The sequence below is a fragment of the Dermacentor andersoni genome, chromosome 9 (genome assembly GCF_023375885.2).
Source record: "Dermacentor andersoni chromosome 9, qqDerAnde1_hic_scaffold, whole genome shotgun sequence".
NCBI classification, from domain to species: Eukaryota; Metazoa; Arthropoda; class Arachnida; order Ixodida; family Ixodidae; genus Dermacentor; species Dermacentor andersoni.
The window spans coordinates 90,038,771-90,049,859 of NC_092822.1; positions in this window are offsets into that span (position 1 = coordinate 90,038,771).

An 11,089-nucleotide genomic window follows, 5' to 3' on the forward strand; every position below is an offset into this window, starting at 1 on the left:
AGCATGTGCCACCATACTGAAGGAAATGTCCTAATTTTGTTGATGTTGAAATTTAGGAGCTGCAGTCAATAGTGAATGTGGCAGTGCTGCCAAACTAAAGCACAAATTACACACCTCAACTCACACAATGCACTCTGAAAGTTTTGCTACGTGGTATCTGTGTTTGCTGCCTGACCTTATGGCACCTTTACGAGCAATCGCAGGTGATTGCAGCTGCTGAGGCTTTATCAACTGGCAAGTTGAAAAAATAATGCTGTGCCACCAGTGTGGCTGCACATTCCGAGATGCAAGCTATCTTGAACCAGGTGTTCGGTAGACAGTACCTGTGCAGCCAAAACATGGTGCTTGAGCCCTATAGGCAACTACGTTCACAACTGCCCACAAGTGTGCTGTCGGAACAGAAAGTTGAGAACAAGCAGCATTTTTACCGGGGTTCAAAACATTAGTGCAGGTCATTCTTTCACCAAGGCTGGTAATCATGCATATGTAATGAGAACAGGGCATTTGTTACACACAAGGGGTCATGTGTGAAGTTTAATTAGATCAGTAATCTATGAGATGGAATTATAAAAATTATACATTTTGTTCCTCAGTGGTGTCTTAGAGAGATGACCATTTCCGGCAGTTTTGACTTTTTATGTCTAGATTTGGTGTGCATATTGCAGCTATAGCTAACAGTGAGTGCCCTGTCCTGCCCAGTTTTTATGCTGTCTTTGTGATATTTGCAATATTTTGCAGTTAAGCTGCAAAATATTGTCTATACTATTATATATTGTCTATGCAAGTATATGTCTTTACTATTACTAGTTTCATGTTCAAGTTTTGTGCAGTGCTCACTAGTTATTACTAGCCATGTTTTGTTCACACATGCTATTGCATTGTTGCGCGAAGTGACACGGACACAGACTACAAGCTGTTGGAATCTCAGCGCTGACGCCCCTTGTTGCAAATGGGTCGCAAGCCCCAAGGGTAGCGTTGGCCTGGCGGCCTGGGGCAGAACTGGAAGCATCCGAAGGTCCCGGCAAAGTGTGAGTCGACTGGTAACAGAACAACTTGTTTATTCTAGCATCGCAAAAGAGCGGGCGGTCAGGTCGACCGAAGTGGAGAGACGGGAGAGCACGTAACTCAACGGAAGAAATCGCAGCCTCTCTCATGGCGTCCGGGGGCAGCTGCTTTTATACTCTCGGAGTTGAGGGCAAGAGGGAACGCCTCGATAGAGGCGCACGTGACGCGGGGCACGGACAGGCTGAGAGACACGTCGAGAAGAGTGTAGTGACGCATCCGCCAGGCCGGCGCCGGTCAGACCTCCTCGCTTTACACTTGGGGAGCTCCTCTCCCCGGCTGCCGCGCTTTGACAAGCGTGGGCACCAACATGCACACACACACACACACGCACACTTGAAGACACGTGACATTGAAACATGCCTGGACGCGTTTGGCGGGGAGGCGTATCGGCGGCGCTGAACGGGCCAAAATGTCCGCCGCTTTGAAGGAAGCCCCGGCGTCCATTGCATCCGCGCCGGCTATATCGCGCGTCGTAGGCGAAACGTAACAGACCGCCCCGCCGGGGGAAGGAGATCCCGATGGTCAGGGGACTGCATCCGCTGTGTCCGGAGGGATGTCGCTCGATGATGCTCATAACCGAAGTCGGGCGTTCCTCATGCATTTCTTGAGCGCAGCGCACAGAGAAGGCCTCGTTCTCACGTTCAGGTTCACACGGAACACTGCAAAGTGACTTCGGGAGAGTTGCCATTTTTTTCTCGTTCCCAGCAAGCCTTAGAACTACGCCGAAACTCAACCGCTCAGTCAGCAAGCATGACACAACCCTCACTAAGCCATGCCAGGCCCTTTCCCATTTTTTACCACTGCCTAGTTCCTTACAGTAGTCTAGCAGCACTCAGAACGCATCCACAAATTGGAAAATTGCACTAGAAAGCACGTCATCACTTTGAATCACTAAACAAAAGCAATATGTTACAAATCCTGCCCCAGGAAGAAAAACATCCGTAACAAAGAACTTTGAGGCTGATTCCTACGTTAGGGGATCGACTTAAGCCATCGGCGTTACCGTTGAGACTCCCCTTTTTGTAACGCACCTCAAAGGAATATTGTTGCAAAGCGAGGCTCCAGCGCAGGAGGTGGCCATTTGTGGAAGAGATGGTCTGCAGCCATTGGAGAGGGCAGTGATCCGTCTCGAAGCATGCGAAGCGGAGATCGCAGCCAGCGACCGCACACTAGCTCAGCTGGCGAAAACCCCGTAGCCGCATGCGGCGCGGTCCTTAATGCAAACTTCACCCCAGGCAGACACAGCTCCCAGTCAGTTTGTTGTTCAAACCACCATGCTCTCAACACGCGCTTCATGACGGAGTGGAGCTTCTCAACGGAATTCGACTGTGGGTGGTACACTGAGCTGTCTAACAGCTTTACCCCACACCTTTCGAGAAAGGCTGTCGTCAAAGGGCTAGCAAACACTGTGTCCTGATCTGATTGGATTTCCGCAGGACAACCAACTCGCGCAAATATGGACAGTAGTGCATTGACTATCTCAACTGAGCTGAGTTCTTTAAGCGGCACTGCTTCAGGGAACTTTGTCGCTGGGCAGATCACAGTCAAAATGTGTCTGGACCCCGTGGCTGTTACCGGCAGAGGTCCCACTGTATCAATAACGAGCCGTCTAAAAAGCTCTGTAATGATAGGTACCAACTTCAACGGCGCCCTCGATTTGTCCCCTGGTTTGCCTACCCGCTGACAGGTGTCACATGTCCTCACAAAGTGGTCTGCGTCCCGAAAACACCCTGGTCAATAGTACTCTTGCAAGAGACGGTCCTTAGTTTTCTTAACTCCTAGGTGTCCGGACCACGAACCCCCATGCGACAAGCGCAACAGATCCTGACGATAGCATTGAGGCACGATCAGCTGATCGAACTCCACTCCCCTGCGGTCTAGATACTTCCGGTACAGGACCCCACCTCTTTCCACAAAGCGAGCATTTTTCTTGGCGATACCTTCCTTGACAATGCACCGTATGTTTTCTAGGCTGCCATCCTTCTTTTGCTCAGCTATCAAAGCCGCCCGGCTGACTTTTAGCAACCTATTAAGTCCGTCTGACGTAGGCGCGATGAGCAAATCTGCAGATAGCTCTTCTAACTTTCCCGTGTCGGGCATTTCCTCTCCGGTATCTGGTGCCTTCGACGCTACAGGCTCAATTTTATTCAGCTCGGACGTGCTCTGAATATCAGCTTGCTGCGCCTCTGATCCTTTCTCATTGTTCGACAACGTCGGCCCCGCAACTACCGCCTTTGCAGCGACCTCCCGAACCTTCGATCTGGTTAAGGCCTGAACGCTAGCCTCACCAAACAAAAGCCCCTTCTCGCGCAGGAGGTGATCGGACCTGTTCGAAAATAGGTACGGGTACTGGGGGGGCAGCATAGATGACACTGCGGCCTCCGTCTCAAGCGCTCCGCAAGGTCCTTCAATAAGCACTTTTGCTACGGGCAGACACACGCTATGAGCTTCCACGGCTTGCTTGATCCATGCGCACTCGCCCGTGAACATATCGGGTTCTACGTAAGAGGGGTGAACTGCATCCATTGTAGCTGCGGAATCGCGAAGCACTCGGCACTCTTTCCCGTTCACGAGGAGGTCTCGCATGTAAGGCTCGAGAAGCTTCATGTTCTCGTCAGTGCTGCATAATGAGAAAAACACGACTTTTGTTTTTGTTTCTGGACACTGCGCCGAAAAGTGACCCGGCTTCTGGCACGTAGAACGCACGCGCGCTTGCCTCGTCTCGAACTGCTTTCTGCGTTCGCCTTTGGTTGCCGCCGTCTCCTTACGTTCGGTCGGACTGCTTTCACTCGCACCCGAACTACGTGTGTCCCCCTTTGCTCTCATGGGCGTGAACTTCGGCCTCTCAAACTTGGAGCCAAATTCACCCATTTGACCGTCCTTAGCGCCGCGAGCCCGCCGCGTCACAAGCTCCTCGGCTAGCTCAGCGGCTCTAGCTACCGTACTAACGTCTGGCCTATCCAAGACCCAGTACCGCACGTTCTCAGGTAACCGACTATAAAACTTCCAGCGCGAAACACTGCAGAACGTTCTCGTGGTCACCAAACGCTTTCTCTTCTTTGAGCCACTCCTGCATGTTTGACATAAGCCTGTAGGCAAGCTCTGTATATGACTCACTCATTCTCATTTTCCCGAAACTTCCGACGGAACGCCTCCGCTGACAGCCTGTACTTTTTTAGCAGACTCCATTTCACTTTGTCGAAATCCTCTGCCTCCTCTTTCTTCATGCGAGCGACTACGTCGGCCGCCTCGCCGGGTAACAAAGTGAGCAAGCGCTGTGGCCACGTTTCCCGAGAGAACCCCTGCTTCTCGCACGTTCGCTCAAAGTTAACCAGGAACAAACCAATGTCCTCTCCAAGCTTAAACGGCTGCATCAGGTCAGTCATTTTGAACGATACTCGTTCTCCTGCACCGTGTGCCTCACTTCCATTACGAGCGCGTTCCATCTCTACCTCGAGACGCTTCATTTCCAAAGCGTGTTGACGGTCGCGCTCTTCTTTTTCTTTCTCTTTTTGTTCTGTTCGTTCGCGCTCATCTTACTCTTTCTGTTATTTAAGTTCGCGCTCCTGTTTCTCTTTTTGCTGTCTCCCTCTCCTCAATGGTCTTAAGGCATTCCGACAGCTCGTCATCCTCAGCTTCTAACTCAAGAATAGCCCTTAGCAGTTCTGCTTTTCTGAGTTTGTCTGAGACATCCAGACCCAACTCTCTTGCGAGCTCCAGCAATTTCGGTTTGCTCAACGACTTCAAATCCATGGCTGCTCTGAATGCTGCTTCCTCTACTGCCTACTATTGTCTTGCCGCAAACTAACCCGGCAGCAACGACAACCTCAATTACCAGCTCTGTTTCTGACACTAACAAAAGCCTGGCAAAACTCAGAAGAAAGTCCCGCACTCACCAAACCTCGCAGCCAAGAATTAAGCGCAGTCGTTCCGCTGCAGGCAACCAGGCATCAGACAGGGCTCGTTGCACTGCTCCCGGATGGTCGTTGTGCTGCTCAGCACACAGTCAACTGCATATCTTCGCTGCTGGCCTCCGTTGTCGCGATCTCACCGCTGGCAGACAGTTGTTGGGATCTCAGCGCTGACGCCCGTTATTGCAAATGGGTCGCAAGCCCCAAGGGTAGCGTTGGCCTGGCGGCCTGGGGCACAACTGGAAGCATCCGAAGGTCCCGGCAAAGCATGAGTCGACTGGTAACAGAACAACTTGTTTATTCTAGCATCGCAAAAGAGCGGGCGGTCAGGTCGACCGAAGTGGAGAGACGGGAGAGCACGTAACTCAACGGAAGAAATCGGAGCCTCTCTCTTGGCATCCGGGGGCAGCTGTTTTTATACTCTCGGAGTTGAGGGCAAGAGGGAACGCCACGATAGAGGCGCACGTGACGCGGGGCACGGACAGGCTGAGAGACACGTCGAGACGAGTGTAGTGACGCATCCGCCAGGCCGGCGCCGGTCAGACCTCCTCGCTTCACAATTGGGGAGCTCCTCTCCCCGGCTGCCGCGCTTTGAATGAAGCCCCGGCGTCCGTTGCATCCGCGCCGGCTATACCGCGCGTCGTAGGCGAAACGTAACAAAGCAGACAGGACGAGCGCTAACTCTCAACTAAATATTGCTTGAAACGAAGAACATATATATATATATATATATATATATATAGACAAAGCTGCCTGGCTAACGCAAGTCTCTCCTGATCTTTTAATGTGGAATGCCTTGATTATTTCCCGTGTGGTTTGACATTTGTCTGGAAAAAATTTTTGTGTCTTCAAACAAACGGTTACAACGGCAATTGAAACAATGTGATGCTAGATGTGAAGTATTAGGGTTGTAAAGTGAATGTTTGCTTTCTTTTCGTCTAATATTATTGCACCTGCCGCTCTGTACAACGTAAGTCTTCCAGCACTTGAGAGGAATCCGATAAGCTATACCAGTGTTACAAGGCACAAAAAGGGACACATGTCTAACGCCGCAATTATCTTTTCTCTTTTGCCACCCTGTTCAAGTTTCCTATTTATCATAGGCACATGATAGACAACTTGCGGGGCCGAGAAAACTTATGTATCTTCATATGTATTGGCCACGTTCCATAAACCATCTGATAATCTATGTACATAGGGCACCACAGCAAACCTTCCTTTTCTGTTTTTCTTGTTTCTTAGCCTGGCCTTTTACCCGTTTTAAAAGCTTTTCGCATGTTAGTGATAATAAATGCACAGGATAACTAGCCTTCTCGAGCCTATTTGTTGCGAAAAACGGTTTCATATTGTGTGGACATGACTAGCTTACTCAGCTCTTAAGTTTGCCATTACTAATCATGTCCACACCATATGAAACAATTTTCACAACAAATAGATAGAGAGGCATTCCACATTAAAAGATTGGGAGAGACTTGCGTTAGCCATGCATCTTTGTCTCTGTTAGGATGCGAATTTCAGTATCTTCAGAACAGGTGTGTTAATCTGAAGTAGTCTTTTTGTTGTTTCCTTTTTTTTACTTCTTTACTTCCTGATATGTTTAAGTAACTGATGTCTTCATACCTTGTCATGTTCTTACGCTGCGGTTTTTTGCAGTCACCTATATATATATATGTTCTTCGTTTCAATAAAAATTTAGTTGAGAGTTAGCGCTCATTCTGGTCTGCTTCTAGTCTGTGTACGTGTCACTTCGCGCTACAATCCAAGATCATGTTACAGTACCAACTCGCCCAACTTTCTATCCTTGTGTTAACCTAGACATACTCAGACTTGTTCTTACTTATGTGACCGGTTATTTTTGTACTTTATAATAAGATGCAGTGCTTTTCGAATGAAAACATATGATAGTTCGTAGTGAGGTTATTTAAAAAAACTGTTCTGCTTAAAATTTAATTGAGCAAGCCTGTGCCATTATTCGGTGCTTATGTCTTTGTATTGGTATGGTTTTACTCCTTAACTTCCTTTTTACTATTAAAATGTTCAAACAATATTATGTAACCATTTCTCTTTAATGAAATAATAAATACTTCTGACATTTCGGCACAAGTTTTACAATGATTTTGTTCAATTAGGTAACCTTAGACTAGCTGATTGTTATTCTGGTAGCTTAACTTACAATGGCTGTGGGATATTCAATGCAAGCACATGGTGAAAAATAAACTAAATTATTGGGTATAAGCAGGTCACTGGCAGTAAATGGAGCATGCATATATTTCGGGAAATAGTGCATGCTTATATATTGAACAGCATGCACAGCTACACATGCTGTTTTGTTCGTAAATGCTGAAACAATATTCGAAGTGGAAGCGCTTTGTTGCACTTTGTTCTTTGGCTTTCAGTGCTACCTTTAAGTCATATATGTGAAAGTACTAGTAGAAGCATCCCGTGGAGATAAATGACAACTTTGATGAATAGAGGCACAAAATGTGTGCTTAAAACGGCAAAAAACTGCTTCACAGGCAAACATATGCTTCTGTAGTACTGCACTTGTTACCGTCACCAATTCATGCATTGCTTGCGCTCTATTGCATTCAATATGAGCTACAACAACGAGCTGTGGTGTTTTTCCCTCCTGGTCGAGCTGGTGTTGCGAAAATTTTTGACCAAGAAAAGTGGAGGTTTTTAATTATTTCTGAAATGCATGCAACCATGCTTTTGACTTTGTGCTGTTTCCACGGAGTGATAAGTACTGGTGCACCAAGGTGCGGGAGATCCTGTGTCCTTAGTGCAGCGCGCGTTGTTATTGCGTTCTGCATCCTGCCGGCAGTGTACTATCACTGCAGAGAAAGATTACGAAAAGCATAGGATGTGTGCATTTCTGCGATCATGAAACTTAAATTTTTTGCCTGAAAGGGTCGCACGTTATGCTACCACATGACCGACCAGAAGAGCAATATGACGACGCCTCACAGATTCTGGCTCATACTGAACAAGGTAGTACCATAGCTAAGGCTAGGCAGCAATCACAACAGCTAGTCTGCGCATTAACTACATGGCTATAGTGAACGCTAAAATACTTGCAAGGATAACACCCTTTTGTAAGGGTGTTAATGATAGGTGTAACGTTAAGGGATAAGAAAAGAGCAGATTGGGTGAGGGAACAAACGCGCGTTAATGACATCTTAGTTGAAATCAAGAAAAAGAAATGGGCATGGGCAGGACATGTAATGAGGAGGGAAGATAACCGATGGTCATTAAGGGTTACGGACTGGATTCCGAGGGAAGGGAAGCGTAGCAGGGGGCGACAGAAAGTTAGGTGGGCAGATGAGATTAGGAAGTTTGGAGGGTCAACATGGCCACAATTAGTACATGACCGGGGTAGTTGGAGAAGTATGGGAGAGGCCTTTGCCCTGCAGTGGGCGTAATCAGGCTGATGATGATGATGATGATGTAAGGGTGTTGTCCATGCTACACCCATATTGAAAGGGTGGTGTCTGTGTTACACCCCATATAGAAAGGGTGTTTGTTTTACACCCATAGGCAAGGTGACGTCATATTAACACCCCTTCTTTTGTGGGGTGTTAATTTGCACCCCTTTGCTTGGGGTGTAGCAATACACCCAAAAAGAGTGTCACCCACGGGACAAGTCATTTACACCCTTAAGGGTGTTCAAAGCTTTAGAGTGTACTTGTTAGAGATATCGGTCTGTAATTGCCGACTATTTCGCGAGGCCCCGATTTATACACTGGCACAACACACGCCATCTTTCATTCGTGTGGTAGGACCCCGGCGTTCAATGACTTCGACTACAGTATCTTAAGAAAGCGAGGGATGAACGACGCACACAATTTGAGAAAAGCGCCCGTCCATCCATCAGGCTCCCCTGCTTTACTGGAATGTATACGTTCAAGAAGAGACCGTATTCCACTTTCATCAAGAATTATATCATCCATGTTTTCGATGACTTCATTAGCAGACGGATGCGGAATCGCGCTCGAGGCACTGGGTGAGAAAATGGAAGCAAAAAACTTGTTGAAGCAGTTGGCTTTTTCTAAGCTATTTTCTATTTCCACTCCGTCATGCTGAAGTGATGGAATGCATACTTTGTCTTCTCTGTTATATTTAACAAGATTCCAGAATAGCTTTCTTGTAGTTTGAAATCGAGAAGGCAAAGCACCAAAGAATTCTTTTTTTGCTGGGTGGATCTTTCTTTGCAGCATTTTGGTTATGGTCGCAAGTTGATTGCAAGTTTCCCAAATGGAGTTTCTTTTATATTTCCTGTATATCCTATTTCTTTTACTAGTAAGGCGTCGCAGCTCACCATTAAACCATGGCTTAGATTTGGCACGCCGTTTGGTCTGCACCCACGACGGCACATTGTTTTCATGCATCTCAAGCATTTTTGCTTTAAAAAGTACCCATAACTCATCAACACCGATTGTTTCAGAAAGTATTTAGAATTCTGGGAGGAATTCCTGTAATGCAAGTCCTATTTCATTTAGGTTGGCTTGGCTGTAATTACACATCCTTCGGGCTCCCGAGCTTTGCGTCTTTTCGTACGTCAACTTCATTTCACAAACCATAGCTTTCTGGTCGTTTATACTTGGCACCACCAAAGCTTTCCTAATCCAATTGGGCTAATTAGTTAAAATTAAGTCTAAGACGTTATTTTGTCTCGTACCTTGTGTTACTACCTGGGTTACGGAAAAACTGCTTAGTATAATCAACCATTCCTTTGCCACTTGCTCCACGCAGCGCCGTTGCGGTGACTCTCGCCGCTACCATCCACTCCGCCCTCACTGTCCCGTCTCCCGCTGTCGCGGCACTGCCGCGGTGCAAGCGGCGGGCGCTCTTTGCGGCCTCGCGAGTGATCCACGGCTCTCCGCTTCTCCGTCACGGCGTCGCGTGGCTGTACGGCTCGCAGCTGTGTCTCTCGTTTCCCCGTTTGTGCGGCACGTTTCTCATTTGTCGCCACTGCCAGTGCTTGCGCCTAGCTGTCTTTTTCCCGACTCAACTCTTGCCCTATACGTCACCATACCTGGTGCAGTGCTGTTGCGGTGACTCAAAATACAGTTATAGCGTTTCGTCCCCTTACTTCTACTTTCCACCCGAACCTTGCGCGGCCACATTGAGGCCTATCTCTTAGTGAATGAGTGTGTGACCTCTACTCCATACCACGGTTTTTCACCCGTTTCCTCATCCGACCTCAGAAGAAACATTAAATAATAATTGCTAAACATTAATAATAATTGCTAAGTGTGTGCTGCCCATTCGCAAACGCCGAACATTTCCGTTCGGCACATCATGTTCTGTATGCCGTTACCTGTTGTTTAACTAAGGCAGCTGATGCGCTCAGTGATCGCATTACCAAGACACATAATCGTCGGCCAATTTTTTTTAGTATTCACTAAAGGCAGAGAGTGAGACTGTCGACCCTTTATTCTATTCAATCTATTACAAACCTTTGTTTCGTCAGTGTAAGAGTTAATGCCTGATATATATTTTCTCCAACTATCTCTTCTAGCCTGTCGCCGCGTTCTTCAACCCTAGGATTTGACCTGCTTGAAATTGACTAGATATTCTGCCGTCAGAGAATGCCTAAGTAAACCCCATGCCTTGTTCTGCTTCTTACGCGCTAATCGACACTCATCATTCCACCGCGGAAGACGGCGTTTTGTGGATCATCCATTTGTTACAGCGATGCATTTGGTGGAGGTGTCAAGGAGAAAAACTAAAATATTTAACCGCAGAATCTATGCTTAAAGCACTCATGTCGTCCCACCATAAAGCAGCAAGTTTTTTTAACTTTTCCCAGTCAGCTGAGTCAGTTTTCCAGCGAGGTAATTGTGGGGGACAATTCATTAGACATTGGTTTGCATAGAGCTACAGGTAAATGGTTACTCCCGTAACGGTTTTTAATAACTTTCTATTAAAAGTAAGGTAGAAGAGTAGGAGATGCAATGCTAAGATCTATTGAGGAGTATGTTTTGTTTGCTAGTATAATACGTGGGCTCCTTCCCATTCAAGAGACATGCACCTGAAGAAAAAAGGAACTGTTGAATCAAACGACCTCTCGCGTCGCAGCGCGGGTCGCCCCATAGGCTGCTGTGTGCATA